General features: G+C 26.2%; 1 protein-coding gene across 1 annotated transcript in view; it reads left to right on the top strand.

Moving 5' to 3' along the window:
• Positions 1 to 9,327, top strand: part of LOC117173956 (SNF1-related protein kinase catalytic subunit alpha KIN12-like) — a 76,924-nt gene that overhangs the window by 2,712 nt on the left and 64,885 nt on the right. The gene's annotated exons all lie outside the window — the stretch shown is intronic.

Genomic DNA, 9,327 nt, shown 5'->3' with positions numbered 1-9,327 from the left:
ACGAAAATACGAAACCTGGCGGCCACTAGACGAGGCTCTAGAGGGTTCGTATTTTCGTGTACAACGTTACCGGCTGATGCCGTTGGAATTGATTGTTGAAATTTTTTTGTTTACATATTTTATTATTAATATTTGTACTTGAACGTAGTTTTCTTTCGGCTCTTGCATTTCTCAAAGTTTGAGACCGATATTTTATGTATAAAAAAAGTTCGAACGTTCAAAAAATGTTAAGGTTCAGAAAAAAGATGAAATAATTTTCAGTGAAGCTTCTACTAAAATGCAGTACCTAAACGTACTTTATTGTACTCTAATACATTTTACAAAGTTTCAGCTCGATATTTTATTTACAAAAAAAGTTCTTAGGTTCAAAAAAACATTCAGCGAACTGAAAAACTGTGGTCGGTAATATAGGTATTTAGCTGTGTCACATGCCCTTAATACCTTATTTTGGATGAGTACGCTTTTTCTATTTACCTATAATTGACTATTAAAATTCGATGCACTTGAAAAAGATTCCTTTTCCGTTTTTCAACTTTGGTGCTTCTCATAGGTTAAATCTTCAAATATTCAACGTTTTTTAGAGTTGTAAAATTTAGATTCGGCTCGAAGGACCATTTAGAGCATTCACATACCAAATCAATTTCAATATTTCCTTTCCATAGTTCTTCAGTTTCTATTAATTTGAAACAAAAATTGGCAGTATTCATTTATAGAATTTCAAATTCATTTTGTAACCTAAAAGTTTTTTGAAATAGTAAATTATAAAAAAATTATACAATTTGCTCTCTTTTGAATATTTAGACATATTGACACGTTTTCCACTTTTTCTTTACAATAACATACGCAATTTCCTGCATTTATGTAGTTTTCTTGCATCTTGGAAGATCTTGTTTTCCATGGCAGCTTCTTCAGACTTAGAAAAAGAATGAACTTAAACCTTTTGCTTTTTCTAATTAGATCCGATTTTTAATGTACGATAGACTTGAAAAAGGTTCCTTTTCCATTTTTTAACTTTGATGGTTCTCATAGGTTACATCACTAAAGATTCAACATTTTTTGGAATAGTGCAGTTCAGATCCGGCTCGAAGGACCATTTACGTCAAACTAATTTCATTTGCAGAATTCCATAATTATTTTAAAACGTTAAAGTTTTTTATAATTTAAAAAAGTAAAATTTACTCTACTTCAATTATTTAGACATTTGGACATGTTTTCCATTTTCCCCTTAACAACAATCTACCCACTTTTTTAAATTTCTGTAGTTTCCGTGCATCTTGGAAGTTTCATTTTTTGCGTAAACTTTTTGAAACTTAAAGAAATAATGAAGAGTTCAAATCTGACCTTGTCTGAGTTGACTTTTTTCTATTTAGATCTGATTATTACAGTTCGAAACACTTGAAAGAGATTCCTTTTCCAAATTGATTCTTCTCATATCTTGTATCTTTCAAGATTTAATGTCTTTTGAAGTTATAAAATTTAGATCCGGCTGGAAGGACCACTTGCATCTAACCAATTTCAATATTTCCTCTCCGCACGTGTTTAATTTTTATTATCTTGAAACAAAAATTGGTAGTATTTATTTGTACTGGAATGTTAAATTTATTTTGAAACGTAACAATTTTTGTCATTTTAAATTATAAGATTTACTCTCCTTTAAACATTTAGACATTTGGACAAGTTTTTCATTTCCCCCTTGCTAATAATCTACGCACTTTTCTTAATTTCTGCAGTTTTCTTGCATCTTGGAACTTTTCGTTGTCTGCGGCACATTCTTTAAGGGTAAAGAAAGAATAAAAACTTTAAAATCCTATCTTGGTTGAATTCGTTTTTTAAATATTTAGATCCCACTATTATAAAAGTTTGACAGATTTGAAAAAGTTTCTTTTCTTATGCTTTTCATAGGTTGTAATTTCGAGGACTCAACAGTTTCTGTAATTATGATATTTAGATCCGGCTCGAAGGACCATTCGCACTAAACCTATTTCAATATTTCCGCGCCACAGGTACTCAATTTTTATTAAGTTGCAACAGAAATTGGTAGTATTCATTTGTAGAATCCAAACTCATTTTAAAACATGAAATCTTTTTTTAATTGTAAATTATAGAAAATTTATAAAATTTAGTCTCTTTTAAACTCATGCACACCAAAGCAATTTCAATATTTCCTCTACACATGAGTTAAGTTTTTATTAAGTTGAAACATACATTCGTAGTATTCATTTGCAAAATTCCAAATTTATTTTATGAGGCAAAAGTTTTAATTGTAAATTATAACAAATTTAAATCACCAAACTGCATCTCTTTTGAAAATTCAGCTTTCTTGCTTTTTGGAAATTTTGATTTTCAGTGGCAACTTCTTGAACCTTAAAGAAATGAGGTCATTTCTTTCTATTTAAATCAAATTATTACAGTTCAATATACTTATAAGATTTAACATTTTTTTTTAATTGTAAAATTAAGATCCGGCTCGAAGGACCATTTACACCAAACCAATTTAAATATTTCCTCTCTACAATAATCTACGCTTTTTTCTCAATTTATACATTTCCCTTGAATCTTAAAATTTCTTCTTTTCCGGCACCTTCTTAAAGCACAATTAAATAATAAAGACTTGAAAACCTTATCTTGCATGAAGTCCATTTTTTCTATTCAGATCCGATTATTATAGTTCGATAAATTTTGTAAAGTTTCTTTTTTCTGTTTTTTAACATTGGTGCTTCTCAAAGGTTGCATCTTCGAAGATTCTACATTTTTTGGAATAGTGTAATTCAGATCCGGCTCGAAGGACCATTCACACCAAACCAATTTCAATATGTCCTCTCCACAGGTCTTTAATTTTTATTACGGTAATACAGAAATTGGTAGTATTTATTTGTAAAACTCTAAATTGATTTGCAAACCTAATGTTTTTTGTAATTGTAAATTATACAATTTTATTCTCTTTTAAATGTTTAGACATTTAGACATGTTTCCCATTTCTCCCTCGTCAATAAACCTACCCACTCTTCTAAATTTTTATAGTTTTCTTTAATCCTGGAACTTTATTTTCCTCCCTGAATAAATCTTGAAAATTAAAGAATGAACAAAAACTTCAAACCTTTGTTTCATATGAATTCCTTATTTTAGGCCCGATCATGACTTTGATGCACTCAAAAAACGATCATTTTAAAAATCTTAATGCTTTTTCATACTTTTTATCTTCAAAGATTCAACAGCTTAAATTTAAAAAAGTGTAATTCAGATCCGGCTCGAAGGACCATTCACATCAAACCAAATTTTCTGAATTTTAGTACTTCCCATGGAAACGTGCCTAATTTTTGATAAAATGAAACAGAAATCGGTGGTATTTATTTTAAAAATCCATAATTTATTTAATAACGCAAAAGTTTCGATTGTAAATTATAAAATTCAAATTACTAAAAATAATCTCCTTTTGACAGAAATAAAAAAATGTTTTTCATTTTCTCCTTGTCAATAATCAAGGTACATTTCTGAATTTCAACAATTACTTAAATTTACTACAGTTTTTAGAATTATGAAATTTAGATCCGGCTCGAAGGACCATTCACGCCAAACCAATTTTATTATTTTCTTTCTACAGGTTTTTCAGTTCTATTGCGTTGAAACAAAAATTGGTAGTATTTAATTGTAGAATCCGGAATTGATTTTCAAACTTGAAATTTTTTTGTAGTCGTAAATTATAAAATTTACTCTGTTTTAAAAATTCAGACATTTGGATGCGTTTAACATTTTTGCCCTTGTCAATAATCTACACACTTTTCTAAATTTCTTTAGTTTTCTTACATCTTGGAACTTCTTCCAAGATTTAAAATTGCCAAATTGCCAAAGATGCAAAATTTTGAATTAAAAAAAAAAAATTTTAATGTTGCTGTTAGTAGGTATTTCAATTACAAAAAATTATTTTCGAGTCAGAAACAGTTTAATTTAACCAAGAAATATGATTTTTCAACAAAATTAGTTATTCATTAAATAAATATTTCAAATTTCAATCAAGACTTTAATTTTCTAACACAGGAGTCAAATTTTTAACAAAATACATTACATTAACATTACAGTACATTAAATTTTAACCAAGTCATCAAATTTTCAACCAGGAGGCTTAATTTTCAATTAAAATTACAAATTTTTAAGTAAATAAATGAATTTTCAACCAAAAAATCGAGCTTTCAACTAAGAAACATAAATTTTCAATCAAAAATATAATAGTTAAATTTTCAGTTGAAGCATTACTTTTTTATAAAGAAAAAAAAAATGAATTCTCAAATTATATTTTTGACTTAGTTGTTCAACTTTAAACCAAATAGCATATTTTTTACCAAATTGATGAATTTTCAATTAAAAATATAAATTTTTTTGAAAATGCAGTTAAATTTTGAACCAAAAAATTTTAATTTTCAACTAGAATGTTTCAACAATGCACGGAAATTTGTATCCAAATAGTTGAATTTTGAACAAATTTCCTAAATATTCTGTTTAATTTTCCGATTCAAAAATTAATTTTGAACCAAAAAAAGCATTTTCAACAAAGTAATTTAATTTTCTACCTAAATGATGAATTGTCAACAATATACATAATTTTGTATCCAAATACATGAATTTTCAACTAAAAAGCATACATTTTCAACACAAAATGGAATTATTCAATTTTTATTAAAAAACTAATTTTTATTCTAATTCAATTTTCTACCTAATTGTTCAGTTTACCTGTAAAAAAATTAATTTTTAACCAAAAAAGGAATTTTTAGCAAAACAGTTCCATTTTCGACCATAAAGATGAGTTTTCGACCATATACGTAAATTTTAATTTAGATAGTTGAATTTTATACAAATTTTATAAATATTTTAATAAATAATTGAATTTTCAAATTAAAATAGATCGATTTTTAACGAAAAATAAAATAATTCCATTTTCTATTGAAAAAAAAATTAATTTTTTACCAAATTGTTCAATTTATAGTTTTTAACGCACAATTTTATAGTTCAATTTTTGTTATGAAAATTAATTTTCAATTGAAAATAAATGCATTTTTTACCAAAGAGTTGAAATTTCTACCAAAATGTTAAATTTTCCATTTAAAAAACTACCCCAGTATGAAACATTTTAATTTTCAACGTAAAAGTTTATTTCCAACCAAATAGTAAAACTTTCAACAAAATTGTTTAATTTTCCATTTAAAAAATTAATTTTAAACAAAACTGGAATTTTTTAAAAAGTGATTCAATTTTCAACCAAATAGTTTAATTTTCAAAATACATGTAAATTTTGTATACAATTGGTTGAATTTAGAAAATTGTAATCAATATTCTACCAAGTAATTGAATTTTCAAACAAAAATGGATTAATCTTAAAACAAAATGGAATAGTTAAATTTTCATTGAAAAAATTGATTTTCAATTGTAAACAAAATTTATTTTTTACATAACAGTTAAATTTTCAATCCAAAAGTGCTACCTTTATACAAAAATGTCAATTTTCAACAAAAAAGATTAATTTTTAAACAAATACTTCAATTTTCCGTTTCAAAAATTAATTTTCAACCAAAACATGCATTTTCATGAAAGTAATTCGATTTCCTACCAACAAGATGAATTTTCAACAATATACGTAATTTTTTATCCAAATAGTTGCATTTTGAAAACATTTCATAAATATTCCATCAAATAATTGAATTTTCAAACTAAAAAGGATCAATTTTCAACTAAAAATGGAATAGTTCCATTTTTATTTTGAAAATGAATTTTCAATTGAAGAAAAAGAAATTTTTCACAAACCAGTTAAATTTCCAAGAAAACAGTTCACTCTTCAACCAAATAGTTTAATTTTCCTTTAGAAAAATTAATTTAAAACAAAAAGAGGCTTCTTCTAAAGTGATTCAATTTTCAATAAAAAAAATAATAATTTTTAACCAAAGGCTTGAATTTTCCTTTTCAAAAATTAATATTTACCCGAAAAAGTTTTCTTCAACAAAGTAATTCTATTTCCTACCTAGAGGATAAATTTTCAACAATATACATAATTTTTGATCCAAATAATTGAATTTTCAAACTAAAAATATCTACAATACCTACAATATCTACACAAAATGGAATAATTAAATTTTTATTAAAAATTAATTTTTAATTAACAGAAAGAAATGAATTTTCAACCAAATGTTTGAATTTTTAACCATACAGTTCAATCTTCCGTTTCACAAATGAATTTTAATGCAAAAAACGACATCCTAACAAAGTAGTTGAATTTAAAACAAAATTCAACAATATTCCTATATATTTATTTAAATAGTTAAATAGTTCAATTTTCGTTAGAAAATGAATTCTCTATCGAAGAAAATGAACTTTTTATGACTTTATGCAAAACATTTCAATTTTTAACGAAAAAGTTCATTCTCAACTAAACAATTCAATTTTCCGTTTTAAAAATTAATTTTTACCAAAAGAGTTGAATGTTTAATTAAAATGATAAATTTTCTAATAAAATTATAATTCTCAAAACAAAAATGAAAAAAATAGAATAATTAGTTTTTTAAACAAATTCATTTTAAGTCAAAAACTACTGAAAGGAACAAAAATATACACATTTTTAGCAAAATAATTAAGTGCTTTATTAAATAAGATTAATTTTTTAATCGATCCTCGCACGTTTTAACATAAAAATAAATTTTCCACAAAAAATATAATTTTCAAACCAAATAGTTCAATTTTCCACTATAAGGATTAATTTCCTCTCAAAAGTGTCGAATTTTTATCCAAACACAAATATTGCATTACATCACCACATTAAAGTTGGAAACGGTGCAATGCGGATCCGGCTCGAAGGACCATCCTTCTCCATTTCTCTTGATTGAAGCTTCTTTTATAGAATCTGCAGATTTTAAGTCTTTCATTTTCAAAACTCATAGAATGGAGACCCTAAACTACAATAGAATTAAATTTTGGACAATCGGAAGATAATGGCTTATAAACTGAAACACAATAGGACTATCAACAGGATCATTCGAGTGCATAGAAATTTTCCTCTAGGCAAAAATACCGTCGTCACGGGAGATGATTCGTAGGTAACATAACTTCAGAAATATTGTGTTAAGTCGAATAACATTTCAATTGATCTCGCATCCTTTGTAAAGACCCTGAATTGATTTCTCCTTCACACCCCTGCAAAATCGCCCTCACAAAGACCCGACACTCGAATCGCTTAAGTTTGAACGAATTACTGCCTCCGGCACTCACACACATCAAAGCAACTGAAAAAGAGAGAGGGACAAGGACCAAAGTTTCAATTCCCTTTTCCTTGGTCAGGAATGAAATATTATGTGTCTGCGGATGAATTTCAAATTTAATGTCAAAGATAGGGGGGTACCATTCTACAGTGGATAATGCAGCCTGCACTGTATAATTATTTATTGAAAGCACGAATATATGCAAAATAATTTATTTTTAATTTGTTTAGATTTATAGTATCTTAGGGATTTAATCGAATTAAACTAATTATTTTTACGTACATTAGTATTTTTAATGAATGACTATCCACTAGGGTTGTCCCAAAATGAATTGGAATTTTTTTTTTATTTTTATGGGGAAGTTTAGCACGTATTTCCCATCAGAAAAAATACGTTTTTGTACATCTTTTTCAGATTCCTCAATATTATCTCAATCGAGTTAAAACACCACATTTCTATTCACAATTAGACATAGAATACAAATAAAATATCGCCTTTCAAATATCAACACCATAAGTCTGTTTTACAGGGTCCCAAAAATAACCCATGAGTGAAAAAATGGGTTTCGCGAGTTTTTGGCGTTAATTATGACATTTTTGCGATTTTTTTAATGCAAATTATTTCTGGCACATAAGATATCATTTCATACTGATAATTAGATGTTCACGTAAATTGTTTATACAATTTCTTATTGTTTTAGCAATTTTCTCATAGAATGGAGTTAGAAAAACGTGGAATTTTCAAAAAATTTCTACTTGTTGCCCAATTTTAATTAGAGGGAAATGATAGTTCATTAATGTTAACAAGAATTATGGTTTAAACAATATATTATTATCATTTTTATTAATATTATATTTGAATAATGCTAGAAAAATGTCGCTTTTTCTGAAATTTCTGGCTTTTTGTCCAATTTTCAATAGGAGTGAAGTAATAATGAATTCAAGTTAACAAAAATAATTGTTTAAACAATGTATTATCAGTGTTAATAATATTCGCTTTTCCTAATTGTTAGAATGTTGCGGCTCGTTCTGGAATTTTCTACTATTTGTCTATTTTTCATCTGGTGTGACTTAATAATTAATTAAATTTATCAAAAATAATCGTTTAAACAAATTATTATTGTTTTTATCAAATTTCTCATAGAATGGAGTTAGAAAGACTCGATTTTTTTTAATTTATACTTTTTGACTAATTTCCAATTAGAGGGAAGTGATTGTTCATTAATGTTAACAAAAGTGATTGTATAAACAATTTATTATTATTATTATTAATATCATATTTGAATAATGCTAGAAAGATGCCGTTTTTTCTGAAATTTCTGGCTTTTTGTCCAATATTCAATAGGAGTAAAGTAATAATGAATTGAAGTTAACAAAAGTAATTGTTTAAACAATGTATTATCAGTGTTAATAATATTCGCTTTTCCTAATTGTTAGAATGTTGCGGCTCGTTCTGGAATTTTCAACTATTTGTCTATTTTTTATCAGGTGTGAGTTAATAATTAATTAAATTTAGCAAAAATAATTGTTTAAACATTTATTATTGTTTTTAGCAATTTTCTCATAGAATGGTGTTAGAAAGACGCGGTTTTTTGTTAAATTTCTACTTTTCGTCCAATTTTCAATCAGAGGGATCTTCAAAGGGATTGTTCATTATTTTTAACAAAAGTGATTGTATAAACAATTTATTATTATTATTATTATTAATATCATATTTGAATAATGCTAGAAAGATGCCGTTTTTCTGAAATTTCTGGCTTTTTGTCCAATTTTCAATAGGAGTAAAGTAATAATGAATTGAAGTTGACAAAAGTAATTGTTTAAACAATGTATTATCAGTGTTAATAATATTCGCTTTTCCTAATTGTTAGAATTTTGCGGCTCGTTCTGGAATTTTCAACTATTTGTCTATTTTTTATCAGGTGTGAGTTAATAATTAATTAAATTTAGCAAAAATAATTGTTTAAACAATTTATTATTGTTTTTATCAATTTTCTCATAGAATGGTGTTAGAAAGACGCGGTTTTTTGTTAAATTTCTACTTTTCGTCCAATTTTCAATCAGAGGGATCTTCAAAGGGATTGTTCATT

This window comes from Belonocnema kinseyi, chromosome 5, assembly GCF_010883055.1.
Source record: "Belonocnema kinseyi isolate 2016_QV_RU_SX_M_011 chromosome 5, B_treatae_v1, whole genome shotgun sequence".
Classification (NCBI taxonomy): domain Eukaryota; kingdom Metazoa; phylum Arthropoda; class Insecta; order Hymenoptera; family Cynipidae; genus Belonocnema; species Belonocnema kinseyi.
Note: the sequence above shows the minus strand (reverse complement) of the source record. Positions and strands in the feature narration are given on the sequence as shown.